General features: G+C 31.8%; 1 long non-coding RNA gene across 1 annotated transcript; it reads right to left on the bottom strand.

Annotated features, from left to right (window-relative positions):
• Positions 1-5,396: 5,396 nt before the first annotated feature.
• Positions 5,397-8,008, bottom strand: LOC140809341 (uncharacterized). Its single transcript, XR_012113097.1, has 4 exons — positions 7,651-8,008; positions 6,222-7,091; positions 5,999-6,145; positions 5,397-5,890 (listed from the first exon to the last, which is right to left on the bottom strand). It is a non-coding gene; the product is annotated as an uncharacterized lncRNA (long non-coding RNA).
• Positions 8,009-8,372: the final 364 nt, after the last annotated feature.

Consider the following 8,372-nt stretch of genomic DNA (forward strand, 5'->3'; position numbering starts at 1 on the left):
TCGAGCAACAAGCGTATGGCATACACTTGATCAACATGGTTTATAGTGAATTTGTTTGCTGTTGCCGCATTTGCGACGTGCGTTTCGAGTTCCGCTTCTTGCTGTTCGAGGACCTTTTCCAACCTCTCGAGCTCCCTTTGTCTCTTTAGTCCTCGTTCAACCACTTCTGAGGTTTCCCCAGCAGCTGAATTGGAATTTTCCTGTCATATATTTACAATTAATTAATGTATAATTATTAAACAATGAGGGAAAAAAAAAAAGAACTTACGGCCATAGATATATGCAAGATGAAGACGATAGAACTGAAAACTTAATTGGAAGACTAGTAGTATATATAGCTCACGCCTCACCGTGAAGCATCCTACGGTCATGCACAAGTAGGATATATATGCTCTCTTTTTTAATTGGAAGACTACTCCCATTAATTGGAAGACTACTCCCATTAATTGGAAGACTACTCCATCCTTGTCGCTGATAGTTATCTTAGGATATGCTCTCTTTTTCCCTTTTAGGTTTTGTATAATTTTATTGTATGTATCATTTCGCGTCATAAATATGTGGGGTTTGAAAAAATTTCAAAAAATTGCGTGCATCGAAGTATGTGTGTGTATATATATATATTATTATAACTTCTGGATCTCTAGCTCCAGCCCAACAATCCCACACACACAAATATAATAATATATTTATATATATATATATTATTTTATTTTATTTTTACTTCTGCATCTCTAGCTCCAGCCCAACAATCCCACACACACAAATATATATATATATATATATATATATTCTATTACTATATTAAAACCAATCTAAGTTACATGTACACATCAACATTAATTATTGTAGTCCTCCAACACGAAAGGGGCGTTTCCATTTTCCAATGAAGCCTGCATTAACTAGCTGAGGTAATAAAGGACCAGGCTTTTCCAATCAATTATTTCCTCTTAAATTTAGAATTAATTTAGAAATTATTGGTAAGATATACATGTTATTTGTAACATAACGTTGGATATTAATAAAATTTGTTTATCTAAATAAAATTCTTCTCGAGTTTTCATGCGTAGATATGTCAGTAAAATGTGTTGAATTTTTTAGAAAAATTAATGATGTAACTATATTAGAAATATTTGTTTATCGATAATATGTGAGTTTTTGAATCTTAAAATTCAAGGTATGTGATATTTATGAATAGATAATATATTTAAATAATTTTTTATGATATTTTTTATTTGGCAAATATTATTTTTTTAAAATTAATATGAGCTACATGTCCACATCAAGATGTCTTTGTTACAGGAGGGGTTTTTTCAATAAAGCCTGCAACTGGGCTAAGTTAATAAATGGAGTACCAGGCTTTTCCAATCAAATATTTAGAATTAGTTTAAAAATTATTGGTATTAGAAATTCAAGTAATTAGTTTTTCGGTGGAAATAAAAAGTTTTTATTTCCAAAATATGAGGCTTTTAGTACTTATTATTATTATTATTATTATTATTATTATTATTATTAAAAATAATAATGTTTACTATAATTGTAGTGATATGACAAGCAATTAGGGTGCAAAACACGAGTTACTTCTCAGAGATTCTTAAAAAAAAATCTTTTTTCTCGTTGTTTAATAAATGTACATTAATTAATTTTATTTAATATATTACATGAGAATTTCAATTCAGATGTCCCAGAACTGGTGGCTCGGAGACTAAGTAAAGAAAGAGAGATCAAGCAATTGGAAAAAGACCTCGAACAGAAAGCAGAACTGGAAAGGCACGTGGCATATGCACCAACATCAAAAAATTTACTGTAATCATATCGATCAAGTCTATGTCATACGTTTTTGTTTGAAAAGATTCCATAATAAAGAGGTAAAATTAAAATAGAAACAGATAGCACAAGGAAAACTGATAGGTTCAGAGAAATGCTTAAGGAGGTTGTTGATGAGCGGACAAGGTAGAAGAATTTAAAACTTTGTCCGCCCCATCAACGATCTCCCTAAGCATTTACCTGAATTTATCATCTTTTATTGTGATGTCTGTTTTTTTTTAAAAAAAATGTTGAAGATTGGACTCGAGAGGTAAATTAGTTTGGTGAAAATGCTTGTTCAAAATGATCCAAGAGATATATTTGTTTTTTGTATGCTTTCCTCCAGCAAACTCTCATCTAGTAGTGTTCGATAAGCTGGGAACATACTTGTATAAATGAATTATAGTAATTTATATATCTACATTTTTCGTTTTAACTATTCCGCCAATCACCACCTTAATTAATTTAAATTATGAATATTGATTTTTTAAAAATAACTTTCACGCATCATACTACTCACTATTGTAGTTGTTGAACAAAATATCTCGTATATTTATTAATTAATATTAATATAAATATTATTTATTTTCCAAGCGTATTACACTATGTTATAAAATAATATGGTGAAGGAATTAAGCACGCATACAACAAAAATTATTTCAACTCTGCATTAACTAAATTGTTTGTTGTGAAATAAAATATCAAAGCTTGATAATTAGATATATCATCAATCACTGTAGTTTGGGTATGTAGGATTATATTGCATGCGTTTTGGTTTAAGGATTTCATGTGTAATCTTTAAGGATTATTTTAGGAACAACTTACCGAGAAAATTTTAAATTATTGAAAGACGAATTTGCGGAGAACAAAGATCTGGTGGGTTATTTCGAGTTATAAGACATGGAGCTGCGAATTTTTGTTTATGTAATTTGTATCACCTAATTAAATGAAACATATATATTTTCAAATCCAAGGCTTTTTTCTCATGGAGTTTAGCTTGTATTAAAGAATTAATATTTTTTTCTTATTATTTTAAATATGAGCTATTTACAAATATCCTTTTTCTGAAACGCAAAGCATTCACTTAAAATCATACAACGACGAGTGGATAGAAAATACTAATAATGTACGGAGGTTATTTGGACATGTCCAGTTGAATTTCAATATTTTGATTTATATTTTTTTATATTTAATTTAGTATTGTATATATAGTTATTACGGAAAAACTTGTAACTTTAAAGATTAACCAGTCAAGACGAAAAATTTTTAGGCATCTAACAGAATGGTGCATTGGAAGAAACAACAAAATTTGCTAATCATAGACTATTTTGATGGCCGTTTCTTTAACACGCTGAAGATAAATTATTGTTAAATTGGTTAGCAATTTTTGTATGTATGATACCCATGATATATCCTACATAACTCAACTCAACTTTTGTATATCAGGATCATATATATTTTCTAACATTGATCTTGCACATCTTTTTGGTTATGTTGGTGATGTTAATATACGTGTTCTCCATTAACTATAAAGATTTGGAGCCGAGTAAAATGAACATGGGTCGGAGAAAATCATCATATCTACGATGAATTTTGGAAAAAAATTATGCATGAAAATTAATTGAAAATTTTCTTTTCGAAATGTTTCTTGATTATGATGTTATTTTGAAAGCAACTTTCCAGAGCAATATAAATAGTAAATAAATTGTAAAGTCATGAGCTGAATATTACAAGTTACTTAATGTTTGATCTTTTAACTTATATTCAATATATAACTTATGTTCTATAAATTTTCACTAGTAAAATAATTGATCGTATTTTATTATTTGGGGGCCAATCAAATCTTAAAAGAGCAAATTATATCAGCATCTCGTCTAAAAATTCAAAAAAGTTAAATAAAATCCTTAATATAAACTTAATTGCATTTAATTTAAAACCCTGCTTTTTTTTAAATAAGACATAAAACCTCTTGCAAACGGGATAATGTCTTGAATTTTAAAATTATCGATGTTAAAATATATATGCTTGATTTTAAAAAAAATAAAGGGATGTGAAATTATATTATATATAGGGGCTTAGTGTTTTTATTACTGCTATTTGCCCAATTTTAAAATTCAGAGATACTACGCGAATGACTGGAGAGCGAACTGATATTGGAGAAAAGGTAAAGGTTTGGTTGAAAAATTGTGAGTTATTTATCGATAAAATTAATTTAAAAAAATTATAAACGAAACAATAATTACTACCTTCATTCTCTTTTTTTCAAAAAATATAATTACTAAAGACATATATACCCGGTCGTTTTAAAAAAAAAAAAGAAAACAAAACAAAAACAAAAACAAAAAACAAACTGACATTGCATAATGTACGTTTGATTTAATTTACTCATACTTCTTCAACTTCATAATGAAATTTGTAAAGCCATGAGTCTGTTCGCCTAGTGTCACCTACATTTTATTAAAATATTAGCTATCGAGTTCGACAGTTGTCGTAAAAATTCTCATCCTTAACTATATATATATAAAAAAATAAAATATGATATTCACTACTATTATCCATAAGAGTGAGCGGTTCGATAATGATTCGAACCTAAGGAACATATATAAATCCCTTATTATGTTTCCTTAACCAAGAAAGTCATGAATAATAGTGAAAAAAAATTACCTAGCAATGATCACTAAACTGAAGAAAGAAGTAGATAAATATTACAGTAATACAAGAATTTTCGGGTGTCTTACATTGATAAAATAGTTGTAACTTGAACCCTAGAAACCCTATTTTTCCGTTCATCAACGAAAACTACTACATCAAGCAATGTCATTGATTCTATGTTGGGAATTTTGAGTACTTGGAATTTATCGATTAATCAACATGTATTATTGTCAACCAACTACTCCAATTGTTAATTCTATTAATTACTTGTGATTTTGAATTATAAAAATATTTATGTGTATAATTGTATTCAGAGAAAGGCTCAATCATGAGATAAATTATTCATAAGCTAAAATTTCATATATGTGCTTCCATCAACCCATTGTCATGTTTGCCTGGGATTTGGATTGCGTCGAGAACAATAACATTTTTCAAAGGGGCAATGGTCTAAAAGACCGGCCTGTTATATCGCCTCGTCTATCTGGGCAAACTTTGCTCCTCATTTTCAGGCCCAAGAATCCTGGGGCCCAAAATTCAAGTTGTTTTTGTCTAGTTAAGGTCCAAATATTTTCAATTTGATCAACCCGTTTACCAGAACATACAAAAAGCCTAAAAGGACATATGAACCATTTTTCAAATTCCTAAAAATAACTTAAATTTTATTTGATACATTTTTTTAGGATCATCTTATAAGACAACTTATAATTTCAAAAAAAAAAAAAAATTTGAGTCACCCAATTTTTTACATCACAAATCGAATTTACCCAGCCACTTTGTATCGTTTGTTTCTTTGATGTTTCTTGCTTTTCATTCTGTCCTAATACATATAAAGATGTTAATACACCCGATCAAACAGACCAAGTAGCTTTGATAAGGTATAATCAAAAGTTCTATGAGAACTCAAAGACGTAAAATAGTAATTTGGAAAACACTCGACCTCGTTGCTAGGAATTATTCTTTTCCTGCTAATAAATAGTTACCTTATTTAAAATACCACATGTCCAATTTACATATGTTGCAAAGTCGAAAGTATTATTGGGAGTGGAATATCATGAATGAAATATGCCCAAAATGCGGTACTTGATTATTTTACAATTGCAAAAAATGAGTGACCTCACAAATAATATAGCTAAATAATTACTAGATTAACCGAAGGTGGCGTGATTTTTCGAAAATGCTCCCACGCAAGAGCTGCAGCACTTTGTCGGATATCGGGGGTTTCGTCACAAAGTTCGACGATGAGTTCTTTGAGCGCCACAGCTTCTTTCATGAGACACCATGAAAGGCTCGTCTCAGCCCGATACCCCTTAAATCCTGAGAAAGTCACCTCTTTGAGATGTTCATTTGGTTTTACTTTATATAATCCCATTTCATCTAACTCAACCCATAACTCGTCAAATGTATCATGGAAAACATGATTTCTTTTCCACAGAAACTGCAAAGAAAGACACAAATTAAGTTCTTACATGTCATACTATCTTTTATATATGTGTAAAGAATGATCTTTTATATATATATGTGTAAAGAATGAAACTAAACTTACTTTTATCTCAAGTTTCTGCAAGCAAGGACATTTCCAACGCGTAGGAAAGTGGTAAAATGTAGTCCTTCTGCCACCATGCACACACTTTATTTCGAGCTTGAGATGCTTTAGATTTGTAAGTATGGGGGGTTGTTTTGTGCAGATGTCCTGTATAAAACAAAAACAATTATTTTACCAATAAAAAAGTAAAAAGAGAAGTGATACTAATTTTAGTACTATGTACCTCCAAGTCAGTTGAGCGGATATCGATGTGCGGTCAATTGATCAAGAACAGAAGGCAAAATTCCATGCAAGACGCGGACCTTGTAAGTGAAACTGATCGGATGAGTTGAACTCAACAAGCTTTGGGACATTGTTGAGGTGCAGTGAATACTTAGGCTGCAGCTTACGACAAGTCAAGGAAACAAGGTTGACCATGTCGAGAACCTCAATCAACACGACATTCCTAGACGAAGAAATCTCCAAGTGCTTCAACTTCGAATGTCCGACCAACGACGTCTTTTTTAACCTATAAGAATTCATGATGGACAAGTGTTCGAGAGCAGTACAATTTGAAACAAAAAGTTCGACATCTCGATCGTCCACGTGAAGGGAGTGCAGAGACAATTGCCTAAGTGATTTGAGGCCAGCAAAAGACCCTAAGCCTCCACTTTTACTCTTAATCAAAGTCCTACGGGGAAAATTGCAATAGCCAGACATAGCTTTGTTGTGATAAATCATTCGTATGCGGATGCTTTCTACTTCCCTGTCCAGCACCAACGGCAGCCAAGTCTTAACATTGTCTCCCTTCAGACAGGGTACATTCACCTCGAATTCTTTCAAAAACCGACAGCTCTTGCTTGAAGCCAAGAAATCATAAATCTCCTTCATGTGTTTCGAGGATCCATTTTCCTGAACATATTTGTGTTTCGAGGCATGTCGAGTGCTGAAGGTGAGACGAGTGATGTAAGTATAGAGGCGGCGCCAACGGGTGGATATGATGCTGGTGGCTATAGCTTCTCGCCATGTAGATCGAGAGATTATGTGGACAAGAACATCGTCGGGCAACTGGCTAATCCTGTCCACCTCCCTGATCTCACTTTTGTTCTTCATGCTTGATGATCAAAGAAAACAAAGCTAATTAATTTTAAGCAAAACCAAACACTGAATCTTCAAATCATAATCATGAGATATCGATCCCTTTTCGAATCGAATATATTTGGACTTTGTATACAAAGAAAGATGAAGTAGTAGACTCCAGTGACTTTACAACCAGGAAAAAAAGCTTAACTAATATATCCCTAATGTTGTATTCACCAAAAGTTCACCTAAAATAGTCTTAATTATATCCCAAATTCACTTTGAATTTTATGCGAGCGCAAAATGTCAAACTTGGAGCACGATTTTTCCTATCGACACTTCCTCGGTAACCCAATAGTGGGGTAGCTGCGGCTCGGGGTTAACCCGTGGACAACAAAGGTAACGGCTGTAAATTCAAAAAAAATTGTCAAAAACTCAATCTAATAAATAAAGACATCGTACGATGTCAACATAACAGTTCTAACTTCTTAAAATTGAATCACATAAAAATAATCAATCCTGTAATAGATTTTTCCAACATTATGGCCAACGAAAGTAAATTAATCAACTAAAAATCGAGGTATGAATGATACCCTTTTGAAGCCAGGGGATGGAAGCCCCACAATGTCAGTGAAATACGTCGGATCAACGAAATCTCCAAAAAGACTCAACCTTTGTGGCTCGATAAATTAATTTTTCTTCACTGATGTGAACTCTGCACACAAAATCTATTGATTTGGCCTGATGTTGTTTCCCCAAGGTTTTTCGATGGATCCGCGGGGATATTTAATTGCTACCGGAAGGTGCGCAGGTGAGTGGGGAACACGGTGGTGGGTGGGACGGACCTCACAGCGGCGGACGTTTCTTCCACGGGGGGTCCGATGTGGAAGATTTAGATATATAGACGGGGCACAATTTCTTTCAAGGAAAGAGTCCTCCTCCTCTGACAAATAAAATATTTGCCCTTTTTTAAATTATTATTTTAAATAATAATTTGGCTAATATACAATTACGTGGGCCTTTATTGTACTAAAATATTGGCTAAATAATTTTTATATTAACTCTAAATTTAATAAATAATTTTTTTATTTTAAAATTGCACTTTTTCCAGTAATGTTTTATAAGATATTTTGATTAATTAAAAAGGTATTTTTTTGGGTCTACAAAGGTACTTTTTTAAGTTATAGTAAAAAATTTAAAAGTTGAGTCACCCAACTTTAGTTAATATCTAAATTTAAAACTTGCAAAGAAAAAATATCCCCATAAATTTATGAGGAGTGTTATTCTCACTTCAAAAATTCTCTTTCGCTCCACT

This window comes from Primulina eburnea, chromosome 13 (assembly GCF_022965805.1).
Source record: "Primulina eburnea isolate SZY01 chromosome 13, ASM2296580v1, whole genome shotgun sequence".
NCBI lineage: Eukaryota > Viridiplantae > Streptophyta > Magnoliopsida > Lamiales > Gesneriaceae > Primulina > Primulina eburnea.